Below are 17,069 nucleotides of genomic sequence, written 5' to 3'. Positions count from 1 at the left end.
AGTCAGTATCGAGCAATAACCAACAAGTTATCTCGCTACCTCAATTACATTGGCAAGAATAGTTGGCAGCAAAGTTTGATTATTAGCCCTCTTCAGAGCGGCTAACAGCGGCATCACCAGCATGTTAATTAACAGCTTTGCCTTCAGCAACAGACAGATGATGACAGGAACCGATATTGACTCAGTCAGGTGAAATAACGTGTAATGCTTCCCGTTGCACTGACGGCAAGTGTTCGAAGAGTTGCAATCCCTGACTTAATGCGATTGACTTAGGCAATTGAAGCAAAGCTTAAAATCCATAATATGCATTTTATTGTGCGATTCTTGACAATATATACATTCGCGCGTGTAAGTCACGAATACATTCGTCGGCACAGTCAATTACTTTTCGTAATTCAACGATATTCGAATTGTCAGCGGTAGGCAACGACAAAAAATTGTGAACGAAAGATCGAGCGATGAGGGCCTTTTTGTAATAAGGATTTTCCAATTTTTCCCATGCGTCCTGATAATTGTCATTACAAACGGGAATATATCCAAATAAGATTTCAGGTAATTCAATTTTTAGAACCTGGAGAGCTTCTTGTAATTGTGTACTGAACTTAAAAACTAAACTAAACACTAAACTGGCTCCAAACCTCGTATTTTCCGTAAAGTTTGGAAATCCGAATTTTCTCCAACCTTAAATGCTGCTCCCGATGAGGAATGAATTTGTTCTAATAGCTGATTTTGTCCCTCGATTAAACGTTCCGCTCTACTTCAGAGTAAAAGATTAGACTGTTCTTGTCCTTAAAATAGGTGCGCACTGTAGAACTCGTCCTCGTATTCGCGTATATTCAATCTGGGTCTTTATATCCCTCCTCCATGTTGAATGCCACTAAGTCATCAGAGAGCTCCATAAAGTGGTTGAAAGTGGCTACGAAACGATCCAGTTTTAGGTGCAATGTTTCTCTGCGAAAACTCCGAATCACTGTCAAGAGCGCGTATTATTTGCCCCTTGAAGGCACCACATTGTTGGGTCGTCCGATGCATTATCGAGCTCAATATATAAAGCGGTCAATTTGACTTTTATTGTCCACAAATATAAATTTGAAAACAATCGCGGTTATCCAGCTACTAGAAAGGACCAAAAATGTTTATGAATTGTATAAATGTTTTCTTAGGTGTTTTGAGTTTAACAGTAAGCGGGTTATGAAAAGCGAGCGGCTGCGGGTAAAGTTCAACTTAACTAACAAAGATAAGAAAATCGCGTGATTTTTATATACATATGCATATAGGCTGCCTTTTCGGCTATGCATGTGAGCTTAAAGCACAAGACACCTATGATCAATAAACTAGGACCGATTATATGCAACTAATAACAATTGATAATAATAGTAGTATTCAATTCCTCATCACTTCTAGTTAGCGGATTAATGGGATTCCCAGTAGCGGATCGGATGTCAACAATTATAGAGGAATCTCTGAGTTGTCTGCTATTCCAAATTTTTCCGAAAATATATTTACTCCTCATTTTCATCATCTTTGCAGATCAGTTATTTCTTTATGTCAACATGGATTTATTAAGCAAACAACTACTAACCTTTTGGAGCTCTCTTTCTATATTATTAAGGGCTTCCATAATAACTTTCAGACAGATGTAATCTATACTCATTTCAGTAAAGCATTTGCTCAGTTAACCCTTCTAGTTAGGGAACTCGATTTAATGGGATTCCCAATTGATCTTAGTTGGATCTCAAGTTATCTGAATGGCAGGACGCAAAAGGTCCTTTTTAAGAAGAACATTTTTAATGCCCTCAGGGTTACTTCTGGCGTCCCGCAGGGTAGCCATTTCTGTCCCCTATCGTTAACATTATCTTTTAACGACCTGCCTAAAGTTCTGACTATCTTCAAAATACTCATGTACGCTGACGACGTCAAGCTTTGTGTGCAATATAAGGACGTCTCCTGCTAATCAGATTTACAAAAAGATCTTAATAATTTTCAATCATGGTGCCGCGTAAACTTATTAAAATTAGATGGCTCTACATGAAAACTTATGGCTCTCTCATATTGTTTCCAAGCTTGCAACTTACACGTTTAACTGCTGCTCTTTTGAAAGAATTAATTCAGTATTTGATTTGGGCGTCCGCTTAGACCAAAAACTTGACTTTATTGATCATATTTCGTCAATGATGAATACGTACTTAATATTTATATATTTTATTAGTTCGACCTATCTTGGAGTATGGATCTTGCGTTTGGAGCCCTCAGTACGGCGTCCATAGTAAGCGTATTGAGTCGGTTCAAAAGAGCTTTTTACTTTTCACTCTACGCGGTTTAAATTGGGATGAAAACCAAAGATTACCTTCCTACTCTGGTATACTCCTATTAATTAACTTGCCGTCTTTAGCCAATCGTAGACGAAGCTAAAAATAACATTTATTTATAACCTTGTCCATGGTGATATGGAAATGGCTGACTTGTGGAGTCAGCTCAATTTCCACGTACCTATAGAAGTACTAGATCCTATATCCCATTAGTGTTGCGCCACTGTAGAACCTCCTTCGAACTGCATGAACCTGTAGAGTCTGATGTGAAAATTATAATGGTTTGTACACACTAATCTTCAATGGAGATAGTCTTTCTAAATTAAAAACTTTAATACTATCACAACTAGTAAACATGCAAGCAAAGAACCTAGCAGCACGCCGGGAGTCAATTTCCTCGTATTCTGTCCTATATTTTCCATCGCGCCTACTAATACCTAACCCAAACAGGCACGTGCCTGGTTTCATACGGACAACTTCATTGAATTAATTGTAGTGCATCAATGTCCATTAAAATAAAATACATATATACAGTTCCTCTTCGTATTCCATGTGCTTTGATTTTTGATTACTAAATTTGATTACGAACTATTTTCTTTTTACCTTTCTACTTAGGATTATGGTTTGAAGGGGCGTATATACAAATTAACCTGTTTGTACAGGTTATTAATCGAAATTATGGGATTTACATTGTTTGATATTACTTAGTCGGAGCCAAAGCTTCTTTTACCTCGCCAAATCCAAACTTTGTAGATTAAGTATCGCGTGTGCATGCTGCTTTTCTGATTTGTGTGCTTTTGCACATTTCGCATTCATTTTTTGCCTTCTTTGTTTTTCTTTTGTTTGCGACGTTGCAACAGATAAACGTTTTAGTTATCTTTCTCCCACGCTCTCCCGCTCTCTCGCTTTCGCTGTGCCGCTGCACTTCTTATCTTATCTTATCTCCCACACTCTCCCACTCTCTCGCTCTCGCCGTGACTCTGCATTTCTTCTAGGACTTATTTTATTCTTAAGTACAAGTACAGTGGTAAGTTTTGATAATGTCCGCTAATATTGTCTGTTTCGCCTAACCGTCAAAAAGACTATTTCTGCAGGTGATTTTACAATCAGCTGCTGGCTGTGCGGCAACATCATGCACGTCAAGTCTATAGATGTTGCAGCACGGACGGTAGACGATGTGAAAAAAAACATCGGCCTGCGTTACTGCTGCGAGGCCTGTCGCGATGTAGAAAGGGAGATGATTTTTTTCATACAGCAAACCAAAAACGGTTTAAAGGGCATTTTATCGAGTTTTCGTAAAACTCTTGAAATGTTCTTGGCGCTGGACACACAATCTTATAGCCTAACGCTATTAAATGAGATAATTAGTCTGCCTTGCCAAAAGCCATTATTGCGGTTCCACCAACGAGCCTTTTTTTTGTTTCGCGGCTCTCCCCTGATCAAACATAGGAAGATGTTCTCGCCTTTATACAAGGCAACACCAGACCCGATAAAGTCCAAATAGAGGTGGAAAAATTTAAATTTTCTTACTCTAGGGATATTTCATCTTTCAAAATAAATGTCCCTAACGAGCTATTTAACACTATTTGCTCTCCCAACTTCTTTCCATAGTACGTTGTTTTTAAGAAGTTCGAAGCGAAGAAAAAGAAAAAGCGGCCTGTAGCAATAATTCTTCCCAGACCTTATCATACTACTGCGCCTTCTACGACTTCCAATCCCGACCCAAAAAACTAACCCACTCCCTAGGTATTTCCTTCCAGAATGCAAGATGCTTACGTAGTAAGCTCCCTAACTTGTATTTCGTTTGCATCTCAGGTTATTGTGCTCACAGAAACCTGGTTAAAGCCGGAGATTTTGAGCTCCGAAGTTTTTCCAGCTGTGTTCACGGTATATCGGCTAGATCGCCCTATCAGACGCGGAGGTGGAGTTATTATAGCGGTGGACTCCTCACTCACGTCAGAACTATTAACCTTCGAGGAATGCAACGATGTTGAATTTCTCTGTGTGAAGCTATCTATGAAAGGTAGCTCCATTTTTATTACCTGTTCCTACATACCTCCATTGCGGGAACTTCCTATTTATTGGAACCACCTTTCCGCTATTCAGATGGTTTCCAGTAGACTTTTGGATAGAGACCAGTTGGTAGTCCCTAGTGCTATTTGGTGCTCAAATAATTCCACCAATACTCTCCTAACTTTTTACCAACATGACTATCGCTTCATCGTCTCAAGTCAACCATGTGCGAATTTCCTTTCAGCGCTTGCTCGATCTTTGTTTCGTCTCTGATCCTGCGAGAGTAAGTTTAGCCAGAGGGGCGCCTTTGACGCAGCCCAAAGATCCGTATCATCCTACTTTCGATGTGACTCTTGATATTGGGTCTGACGTTATATATATGAGTTCAATTGGTCCGATCTATTCATGTGCACTGACGTGGCAGTTGCTATTCTCTTCAGAAATTGTTTACCTTATCCTAAGAAACCTCCCACTTTCCCATTATTTGAAAGGAATCGTTTTTTCTTCCTGAAAAAAGCTAGCAAATTGGATGCCAGCAATTATAGAGAAATCTCTAAGATGAAAATCGGTAAACAACAACAAGAATATTAACAAAAATAAGTTTGGCGGTGAAAATAATCGTGTAAATACTTTTGACCGTCACCCGTCTATGTGTCATGTGATTGTGTCACGTTTTTCTCTTTTTTCTTAGGGTGCTCTCTTTACGATTCGCACAGACAATCGCATGATATTTTTTTAGCTGGCCAGGGCAGATATCCGGGCGTCTTAAAGACACAATAGTCATACGACACCTTGGCGATCAGGTCTAGTAAAAAGAAGACCGGCGCCTATCAAATAGTATATATAGTCGGTCCAGTCCGGCGGCGATTGACACAGCTTGGCGTCTTGCAGTTCGATGACACTCTGTGGTATATCCCGATATCGTATGTCCATGTAGTCAGGTATGTCCGAGCTGCGCTTCTTGAGCCAATTTAGTAGCAATCGCATTGCAGCTTGTTGCCAGCCAGGTAAATGCGTTGACCCAGACCAGAATGCATGAAAGTGTTGTTCAGGAAATATTTGGGTATCTTATTCAACAAATTATTCCGCATGTAGATCCGCATGTAGATGGAAGCTCTCGATAAATTTGGTGCCTTCGAACTCGTTCATAGACAATATCTGGTTGTTGTCGGCCACCAGCCGGTTGATGTTGTGATAGGTGGGATTCGTTTGGAAATAGTCACCGAAGCTTTTTTCCTGTTGTTTGTAATGTTCAGCACGTAGGTGTTGTCTGGCAGCCGCTGAGGTAGTTCCACCAGTCCGAGATTAGAGCAATCAACATGACACTGTGGCTTCGACTGATTGTCCTGTATAATCATAATGTTCTTCAACACTTGCAGTTGCCATGACTGGGTATCACCGGGCAATTGGTCACGCAGCGCTTACGATTCTCCAGCTGCTCTATGGAGATCTTGTCCTTGAATTGGAACCAAGTCCGAGTGGCATTGTACTGGCAGTAGGAGTGTCCAGGGTTCAAAAAGTTCATCGATTCATTGTGTATGATCTCGCTAAGCATGCGTCTGTTGCCACTTATATCCAGAGTTATGTTTTTGTTCTGATTCCGATGCGGCACCAGCGATAGGTTGTTGCTCGAAATACCAAAGAAGTCCAGATGGGGCACATCCTTAACCGCCCGCGAATGAATCTCCAATATGTTGCTATTCGATATATTTAGGCACATGAGGGAAAAGAGTCGCAGAAGATCGTTCACCAATATTATATTGCCATCTGTCATGGCCAGCGACTGCAGCGAACGAAAGATGGGATTCGACAGATCCACATCCTTCACGGTCATGTTACGCACATGCAGATTGGTCCACTTGTAGATGTTGCTGCAGCTGGAGATCATCGACACCTGGTAGATGTTGCAACAGTACCCTTGCACTGGCAGCTATTCGCATTCGGTTCTGCCTCTGCTGGCGGTGTCAGGGCAGCATCGGTTGCTTCATCATTGCCCTCTGGTACTTCATATAGATGCTCCTCGGCATAAAAGCAGAGCTTGAGGTAATCTGGTACCTCCGAAGCCGGTTCCGCCACAGCAGTTGTTGTTGTCGTCGTCGTTGTGGTCGTCGTGGACGTGGAGGTAGACGAGGACGTGGTTGTGCCTGTTGTGGCAATGACTTCTGGTTAGGGCGTGCCGGCGTCTGCAACAGCTTCAGGCTGCGGTGTGCTGTGAGCTGCCGAGCCGAAGGCCGGATTTGACAAGGTCGTCAAGGTGGGGTCAGTGGTATTGCCAGGAGCTATTCTTGGCTCCTCCACTGAGGGCAAGCCCTGCGAGAACTCCTCGTTAGAGGTGGAGGAAACATCCTTTGTCCTTTCTGGATGCATGCCTGCGCGGGCCACGACCAGCAAGAGAAGCAGGAGAAGCCAGGATGCGACGTGTTTCGAATGAGGGAACATCACGTTTGGACCTCTTCCAATAACGGCAGTCAATAGGGAAGCGTAGCTAAACTCCTTGACGACAGAACCCAAAAGAGGCTGTTGAAGAATTCCAGTCCCGAGAAATCACACGTCTATTGCCAGGAGGATCGCTGCCATTTATATGATGTGCGCACATTAATGAGCAAACAAAAGGCCAAAGTGTACACGGAATAAGTTAAAAAATTAAATAAAAGACGTCGGCTATCCTTAAACTATTTAAAAGCATAATTACTCCTCACTTGCAAAACCTTTGTAGATCAATTGTCTTGACTAGCAAGCTTTGAGTGCAATATAAGGACGTCGCCTGTCAGTCGAATTTACAAAAAGATCTTAATAATTTTCAAACTTGGTGCTGTCTAAACTTATTAATCTTAAACGGCTCTAAATGCAAGCTAAGGATATTTTCTCGTGTCGTTCGTAAGCTTCCAACTGACACACTGAACTGCTGCTCTTTGGAAAGAATTAATTCAGTTGATGATTTTGGCGTCCGCTAGCACTTAAAACTTGACTTTATTGATCATTTTTCGTCTATGGTGTATAGAGCGAGGGGTGTGCTTGAATTTATTAAACGGTGGTCGAAGGAATTCAATGACCTTTATGTTACTGTTGGCTGATCTTAAAATTTTGAAGTCTAGTGTAGTTAGTTTAGGGCGAAGGCGAGAGCGCAATAAAGCTCTCTTGCGCTCTTCGCGATTTCGCCTCGCCTTCGCCAACCTTCGCATAAGCTAGGCTAAGCAAGAAATATATGAAACTCTTAAAATTGATTTCAAACTCTCGCATCATTTTCGTCCACGCCAAAAATTCTTGTCACCAAGTCTCGGTTTATTCAATAACTATTTTTAATAAACTAATTAAAAAATTCACGGCGCCCCCGGGTGGACAAGAATAAAAAATTGGCAACATATTAAAAAACAAAAATAATAGTGACACAGATATACATATGTATCTATATATATATAAATGCTCTGTTTGTGTCTACTTCCTTCATAGACTTGAAAAGTTCTGAACCGTTTAAGCGCAAATTTTTACACAACATGCGTTGAGGTTCCAGCTCGGTTATTGTCTACTTTTGATGTTGATAGCTTATCTGCGTTTGCGAATATATCAGCTTTTTTTCGCGTTTCCCAGTGCCCCTACTGCTGCGCCCTCTACAGGCAGCCAGCTGAGAGCATTTTTATATATATAGATAAGTGCAGTTCAACAAGCAAGTGTTATTGTGCTTGTAAAAAATTGTTGACCGCGACGCGCAGTGTGAATAATTTAAATAAATTAACCGTGTCGGTCGCGAAAATACTCTAACCTGCGCCAACTACTGCCATCAACGAGGGATCACCAACGTACAGAAAAGTAGCAGCTGGAATATATTTACATATACATATATCGCCAATCAGAGGTATTTGTGCAAAAAATTGAAAGCTGGAGTGTGAAATAAATTAATTTTTTATTGTCTTGTGCTGAAATATTGCACCTCGCTTTCAATTCTTGGCACATATGTACGTATTTATATAGTAGAGCAACATTGCATGATTAATTTATTCAATTATATTGTCTCAAATTTACATATATACATACATAAAATTGAATCGCACTTGGACGCAAATTTTATTTATGTTATTTATTGTATATAATATTCCAATCACGGTCGCCCCCTTCCCCTCCTCACTCGTTAGAACTCGCTTTAATAGTTGGGAAGTTAATCCAAGCTTGCGCACCAATACATAAAGCCTTATATACTTTTTCGTTTTCGCTTTCGCTTGTGTGCCGGTGTAGCTGTTGTTGTTGTTGGGCCCTCTTAGTTTGGCGCGCTTATATTAGCGGACCGCCAAGTGACGCGCTACCCTGTTTTTGTCGGGTATACTCTTTTTCGGTCATTTGACTGGCGGACCGCCAAGTGACGCGCTACCCTGTATTTGTCGGGTATACACTTTTCGGCATCACTTGCACCCACTATTAATATTGATACTGCGTAACTCGTTTCAATTAAATAAATTATTAAATTAATATTAAAAATATTTAATAGATTTTTCGAACAAAACAAAAATATTAATTAATTAATTATTAATATTAAATATTTATTAAAATTAAAAAGCAATTTTTATATATATATATGTATATATTTATTCTTTTTAATTGAGTGTTTATTTGATTATATTTTGATATTATTTATATTTGATTCGAAAGCTATAATTAATACTTTTGACGTCTTTCTGATTTAAACAATATTTTTCTGGAGGAGTAAAAAATCAAAGTTTCAAAGTCGCCGATTAAACGGAGGCTGCAACAGGGTTCGATTCCGATTTTAGAAGAAGAATTAAAATGTCGACTCGAAAACTTTAATGCTTCAATTAACAAGGCAAATCAAATACAAGAACAGATAGAGGACATAGATAGTGGCGATGAATATGGCGACGAGTTGGAAGAACTTAGCATCGTGACCAAGGCAAAATTAATGTTGCCTTTAAGCGCTCTCTCTCAAACCGGGTTTTTGTTACTTCTTTCGTTCCTCAAAGGAGCCACCTTGGGCCACTTCTGTTCGGCATCTTTATCAATGACTTGCCTGAAGGGGTTTTACACTCAAGTGTGATGATGTACGCAGATGACGTCAAACTTTGTTTGCCATTGACGAACTCTCATTCACACAACCTTTTGCAAACTGACCTCAATAACATGGAATCCTGGTGCATTAATAATCTCCTCTTTCTCAACAACTTCAAATGCAAATTTATGTCATTTTACCGGAAGAATTGCCTGCTCGCCAATTACTCTATAGGTGCGTGCGATCTTGAACGCATCTATACGGTAACAGATCTCGGAGTCCTATTTAACCACACCCTTAATTTTAATGACCACATTGGTCTAATTATTAGTAAAGCTCGAGGGGTTTTCGCCTTTGTTAAGCGATGGTCAAAGGAGTTTGATGATCCTTACACATTAAAACTTCTCTGCCGCGGCGTTATCTTTATACTTAAGCTACTCAATGGTCAAATTTGCTCCACGTATTTATTAAGCAAATTACGTCTCGCAGTCCCTGTAAGGCCTTCTCGTCATTTTCGTCCAATAGCCCTTAACGTTTGTAAAACGAATAATGACGAGCATGATCCTTTCCGTGTTCTATGTTCCATGTACAATAGGTATTATTCTCTGTTACATGTTGAATTGTCCTACGAGTTAAATGTCCAAAATCTGTTAAGTTACCTATCCTTACCTCTGCCAACCTGATGTGAGTCGGAGCACATCGTTAAAAAACACTCCCTTTTTGTTGTGCAGAGGTAAGGGTACAATATAATTTTGAGAATGGCAGTTCATTGCTATTTTCTTTTATAAATAAATAAATAAATTATTATCTGCCATTAGGACAGCAGCCAGCAGCGAAACTCCGGGATCAGCTGCTGTAGCACCAACTCGTGCGCGACTTCCGAATTTGGCATTGCCAAAATTTAGTGGAAATTATTCGGAATTTAAAAATTTTATTAGCCTCTTCGAAACTTTGGTTCATAAAGATGCCAGCATTCCAGTTATCGAAAAATTTAACCATTTAATTTCATGTCTCTCTGGTGAAGCTTTAGGAACAATTAAAGCTTACCAAGTCACCGAGAGTAATTACGAAAAGGCGATGGCCAGTTTGAAAATTGTTTATGACAACGAAGGCCTCATCTGTATGAATAATATTTCAACATTGTTTAGTCTTCCAAAAATATCGCATCAATCCGCATCCTCCTTGAGAAATCCTATCGACACTGCTTCGTCGATTTACGGTTCTCTGCTATCGATAGGAGATAATACAAAAATTTCGAACGCAATGTTGATATATTTGGTATTAAATAGAGTCGACCCAGTGACCAAACAAAAATGGGAGGAACAGCTCGATTATGAGACATTGCCACTTTGGTCCGATTGTGAGAAAATGTTAAATCGCCGATACCAGCATTTATCGGCAGAAGAATCGACAAAACCAAAGCTGGAAAAATTTCCGCCGAACGAACCACATAATCGAAGCTCATTTTCGTGTTCCTCCTCCAACAGGAAGCCTCAGCAAACTTGTAGCTATTGCAATGCAGAAGATCATTCGCTATAGAATTGCAGCCCGTTTGGGCGTCTCTCTGTAATGCAAAGGTTCAAGTTTGTCAAATTAGCCTCCTTATGCATCAATTATCTGCGAAAGGGCCATACTGTGTCAAAATGCAAAGGAAAAAAGCGTCGAGCTTGTGACCGCTCACATCACATTCTGCTCCACAGATATACAGTGCCTGATAAAAGTTTAGCATTGCCACCCCTTCAAAAGAATATTTCTCCTCCTTTTAACCAAGAGCAGCTATCCACGTCACATTTTATGCATGCTACGTCATTGGACAGGGTAATCTTGGCTACGTCAATCGTAAGCGTGCTCACGAAAAGCGGTGAATACGTTTTAGCCCGAGCACTTCTGGACTCTGGGTCTCAAACGAATTTTATAACGGAAAAATTACCGAACCGCTTACAGATTCGTAGAGAGGAGTCGTGTATCAACTTGCGTGGCATTGGCGAGTCCAATTCTCAAGACAAGAAATAGATACACACCGTGGTGAAGTCACGAATCAATGGGAAGGAGTTCGCGTTCGATTTCAGGATCTTGAAATCGATCACCGGCTATCATCCCGATCAATCGGTGAACGTCAGCGATTTGAAGATCCCAAAGAACCTCCCATTAGCAGACCCTTACTTTTACAAGTCCCGAAATGTTGATATGCTAATCGGAGCCGAATCATTTTTCGAATTGCTAGCTGTTTGTCAAATTAAACAAGGTCCTGACTCCAACTCCAACTCTTCAAAAGACCCCTCTTGGTGGGTTGTTTTGGGGAGATATAAATCTGCAGTCCCGAAGCAAGTTGTGAATAGGCAATTCCTTTTTGTCGCTTGAGAGAAGATTGTCTCGAGATCCTGACTTAAAGACCACGTACTTGAAATTTATGGAAGAATATCTCGCCTTAGGTCATATGTCGCCTACAGACAACAAAATTCCTTCCACTCCACATTATGTAATTCCCCATCAATGTGTGTTGAGGCCCCAGAGTACGTCGACAAAGTTGCGCGTTGTTTTCGATGCATCGTGCAAAACTTGATGGTGGGACCGACAATCCAAGAAGAGTTGTACTCCACTCTACTCCGCTTCCGGCTGCACAGGTATGCCCTGACTGCCGATGTAAAAAAGATCTATCGCCAAGTGATGGTTAACGAAGCGGATAGGCAGTTTCAACTCATAGTGTGGAGAAAAGACCCCTCTGAATCCTTGAGATTATACAAGCTCAACACCGTTACATATGGTAGTGGACCAGCCCCTTTTCTTGCTATTCGGAGTTTAAAAAGGTTTAGTGAATCTGCGAAACTTTCATTCCCTAGAGCTGCCGACGTAATTGGATCCGATTTTTACGTCGATGACATGCTAACTGGTGCTTGCATGCGTAGAGGAGCTACGGACAATCAAGTCTGAAGTGTCTCAGGTTCTTCAAACAGCAGGTTTTGAATTGACAAAGTAGTTTTCAAACTCACCTGAGGTCACTGCATCTTAGAGCACAGTTAAGTCAATACCTATCTCGTACTCAGAGTCAACTAAGGCGTTAGGAATATCTTGGTTGCCTAGCGAAGATGCCTTCAAATTTAAAATTGCTATTCTGTCATGGGTCTCCGAGCGACAAAACTGAACATTTTATCGGTAACATCCAAGCTGTTTGACCCCCTCGGCTTATTAAGTCCCATTGTAATAAAAGGAAAAATCCTATTGCAGGAACTTTGTCTTAAGAAGTTAGACTGCATTAAATATGCTAAAAAACACCTTGTCTCAATTGGATAAGATAGCTATTCCTCGGATTTTGCATACTGATCCGATGTCACCGGTGCAATTACATGCCTTTGCCGACGCATTCATGAGAGCTTATGGAGCTTGCGTCTACATTATCGTTGTTGACTCTAAAGTCGAAAGTAGCGCCGCTCAAGACAAAAACGTTCCCAAGGCTTGAGTTATGTGCCGCTCACCTTCTCGCAGATCTCTGCCAGAGAATCAAACCGCTAATAAATGTCCCTATCAAACGAATCGTTTACTGGTCGGATTCGGAAGTCACTCTCCATTGGATCCGATCTCATCCATCGTCGTTGTCGACATTCGTTTCGAACAGGGTTGCGGAGATTCAATAATGGTCAGGACTACATGGCGGCATGTTCCAACGAAGCAGAACCCAAGAGATATAGTGTCTAGAGGTTGTGACGTCGACGAAATTGGACAGTCGATCTGATTCACGGGACCTCAGTTTCTGAAGGACGAGCAGGAGAACTGGCCCAAAAATGTTCATTTTGAACTCGATGAGGAAGTCTTGCGTCAAGAAGCAAGAAAGACTGTGGTCGGTCTGACCGCTGCGGTGCAAACTTTCGATTTGCTATACGTCATCGAGGGATTCTTGTCACACCTGAAACTGCTGAGAGTGTTCGCTTATATTTTCCGCTTTATAAGAAAATGTAAAGACAAAAGTATAGTTTTCGAAAAAACTCTGTCACCGACTGAATATACTGAAGCATTTAATAAGATCGTCGAAATAATTCAGAATCACGAGTATCAAATAGAAATAGTAAAAATTCGTAAAGGTTCCAAGGTCGGCCCAAGTCTTCAGCGATTGAACCCATTCATCCATGAAGACGCCGGCACTTGGTGCAATTTTTCGTTGTTGCGAGTTGGGGCGACTAGCAAACGCTCCTATATCTTACGATGCCAAGTTTCCCTTGCTGTTGACGAAACGCTCCCAATTTGTGCAGAGCTACGTCCGGCATCTGCATCACACAAATTTCCATGTCGGTCCTCGAGCACTTGTGAGCATCCTACGACAGCGTATTTGGACGATCGTGTGTGCGCTGTTTTAAATACAAGCCCCGACTGATGACTCAAATTATGGGAAATCTTCCCGCAGAAAGACTCCGTGCTCTCCGCCCATTTGCGATATGTGGCGTTGATTTTTGTGGCCATGTTTATACGACATTGAAAATCCGAGGAAGGCCCCCATATAAGTTCTACATTGCCTTATTTGTTTGTTTTGCGTCCAAGGCGGTTCATTTAGAAATTGTTTCGAGACGCGATTCGCGAATTCGCATCAAAAAGCGGATGCGAATGTGCGTTCACACCCCCTCGGGCTCCGCACATGGGCGGACTATGGGAGGCAGGTGTGAAAACTGCCGAGCACCGACTCCTACGAGCGGTGGGCAGCGCACTCCTAGTACCTATTCTCAGCCTTGAAAGTCTTCCGTACTTGGAAAAATAAAGGTAAGCGTGTGGCCCTTATAACAATTAGTGACGTCACGACATATAATAGAATCAAGAAGAGACTTACCCCTCTCGATTGTTCCCTACTTCCCCATAGCGTATGCCTGGCGTTGACGTTACACCCAAGGATGAGAGTCGTCTTAGTCTCCTTGACCGACTGCATCACCTTGATGAACGCTTCAGGGGGTGTTGGTTCGTTGTGGGCCATGTAGCTTCAAGTCTGACCACTGCAGATCTGAGTTGCTAAGATGACAATATAGAAGTTCGTTAAGGGTTTTTTGATCATCGATTACTGTTCGGAGCAGACCGCTAGCGCCTAATTGTGCGCGCATGGGTGTATGGCTGCACCTGCTGCGCTCTTAGCTTTTCTCTTTCGTTATCTATTTATCTATCTCTTCTTCTTCTGTCGCCTTATCTTTATGCTAAGCTACATTGTAAGCGTTTTGATATATATGTTAAAAACTAAGCATTCGATCGGTAGTTGCAGCTCCGACCAGAGAAGTGAACAAAAATAAAATACAGCATATAATCGACCTATTCGTGCGTTCGTAGTTATTGCTCAAGGTTGGCAAATTTGTTGTCTTCCCCATAAACATTTTGGTGACCCCGACGTGATTCTTTTGGTTCGGAGCCTGCAACCCGGTGTTCGTTGTTTAATATCGTTTAAACAAATCGCTTTGCTTCGCTGTCGCTTACTGGCATTCGGTCATAAGCACACAAGCAAACTCACATACACACATACCTTGTACATAACAAGCTGAGTGCATATAGCCGGCCGCTGATTTTCGTTGTAATCGCGCTGTTTAACAAAAGCTGTGTTGTGCCAAATATTTTAGAGAAAGGTGGCTCGCGCTTAATCGTCGTTAATAGCGCCTATTGAACATATATATACTTATGCATATATAGCATAGACGCGCTTGTGCCAACTTCGCTGTTTCGAGGCAGACAATTACAATAACAACATTGTCGAGGTTCCGTTGCATCTTGGTGACGCTGATTAACCTCTAATTTGCGCGGTGAAAACTAAACGGGTTCATATATACCGAAGCGGTCAGACATTTTCCCTTTGTTAATTCTTTTCACGTGAGAAAATAAAGATGTCTAACACGGAAAATTCGGTTCAGCATCAAAATGAGCCGCCAAGTGACGTGGACTTCTACCGAGCCAAGGCCCAATCCCTTTTGCGGCAATTGAGCTCGATGAATTATTACATAAATCCGGAGACTGTAGATCAGTTTGATGAAGCTGATTTACTGGCGCGACTGGAGTGGATAAATTCGTTAAATTTGGCCTTTGATTCCGCACAGACTTCGCTGGAAAAATTGGACTTTTCGGAGATAGCAAGCGACCATCGGATTGAGTTCTCCACGGCGTTCATGGATGTGAAGGCGAAAATAAATCGAGGTTTAGCGGCGCTTCGCAAATCTCAATTGCCGGCTGCAACCGCTGCCAATTCAACTTCCATAGACAATTTTAATCATCCGGATCTTTCTTTCCGATCTAGGAAGCCTCGGTTGCCAATTTTGGAGATAGCTCGGTTCCATGGATCCTAGAGTGTCCATCAACAACCTAGCTACGTGGGATTCTATGGAGTCGTTCTTGCAAAGGAGGTGTAGGATTATCGAAAATTCGGATCAAGCCTTGGTAACGCAAACACCAAGCCGGCAGGTGGGAAAAGCCCTGCATGGGTATAGCTTCATTGCTTCAGTTGGTAGCTCAAATCTTCCCCTATGTACGTTTTGTGATGCGAGGGATCATTATTTGCCAAAGTGCTCTCGATTTCTAAATTTGAGCCCGAATCTGCGATTTAGAGAAGCAAAGAAGTTGCACCTGTGCCTCAACTGTTTGCGCAAGGGGCATAGGTTGCAGCAATGCAAGTCAACGCACTGCAGATACTGTCATATGAAGCACCAATCATTGTTGCATTTTAATCAGGACCCATCTGTACCATCCACCACCTCATCTCTATCATCCGATCCATTTCCCAACTCTCAGCCAGCATCATCACATTCATCATCGCATTCATCATCGCATTCATCATCGCATTCATCATCCCAACCTAATCACCGTTCATCGAACCCTCCACCAAGCCCCACAGATATTTTGCCTGTTGATTACGTGTTGCTTCCAACCGCGATTATATATTTGAGAAACAAGGCTGGAGAATTTGTGCCTTGCCGAGCATTCTTAGACTCGGCTTCTCAACTAAACTTCATAACGTCTCGTCTAGTGAATCAACTTAATTTGAATTGTAGAAAGTCGCATACCCTAGTCGCTGGGATTGGGGAATCCTCTCTGAATTCCGATACGGCAGTCGACATTGTAGCGCAATCCCAGGATGCAAGCTATCGTGCCTCATTCTCCGCGGTTGTGACTGACAGTATCGCTGATTATCATCCTCATTTTAACATAAATGCCACATCGTGGAAAATTCCGCAAAATATTCGGCTTGCTGATCCTCATTTTAGTCGGTCAGAGCGGATTGATCTTATAATTGGTGCTGGACTCTTCTTCAAAATAATGGCTACGGGACAAATTTATTTGGGTAGCGCGTTGCCAACCCTTCAGAACACCAAACTTGGTTGGATCGTGTCTGGAGGGCTGCCGAGTGCGTCAACTCCTCAGTCTGTCTCAGCTGCCGTCGTCAAGGAATTGGGGGGAGGAGGACGGCCGCCTTTTCCCACCTCGGAGAAGTAATGTGGGGGGGGGGGGAAAAAAAGAAAATAGATTAGGCTTCTGCGCCCCGAGGCGATATAAGATAAAAAATACCCCTTTTAAAGGGGGGGGTATATTGGGGGGAGCCCGGGTTTTTTGTGCGCGGGGGGGTGTTGGGGTGCGGGTGCTTTGTTAGTTTTTTTTTTTGTTATCTATTTATCTATCTCTTCTTTTTCTGTCGCTTTATTTTATGTAAGATAATTGTAAGGGTTTTTATATATATTTAAAAACTAAGCATTCGATCGATATTGAGCTCCGACCAGAGAAGTGAACAAAAATAAAATACAGCA

General features: G+C 41.8%; 1 protein-coding gene and 1 pseudogene across 1 annotated transcript in view; one reads left to right on the top strand and one right to left on the bottom strand.

The window, feature by feature from the left end:
* Positions 1 to 17,069, top strand: part of LOC147642693 (G protein-coupled receptor kinase 1) — a 42,097-nt gene that overhangs the window by 13,268 nt on the left and 11,760 nt on the right. The window lies entirely within an intron of this gene.
* On the bottom strand, positions 5,024 to 6,761 carry LOC110185367 (protein halfway pseudogene; annotated as a pseudogene).

This window comes from Drosophila serrata, unplaced genomic scaffold, assembly GCF_035046125.1.
Source record: "Drosophila serrata isolate PLE 108 unplaced genomic scaffold, ASM3504612v1 contig_368, whole genome shotgun sequence".
NCBI classification, from domain to species: Eukaryota; Metazoa; Arthropoda; class Insecta; order Diptera; family Drosophilidae; genus Drosophila; species Drosophila serrata.
This window is presented reverse-complemented; position numbering and strand designations above follow the sequence as displayed.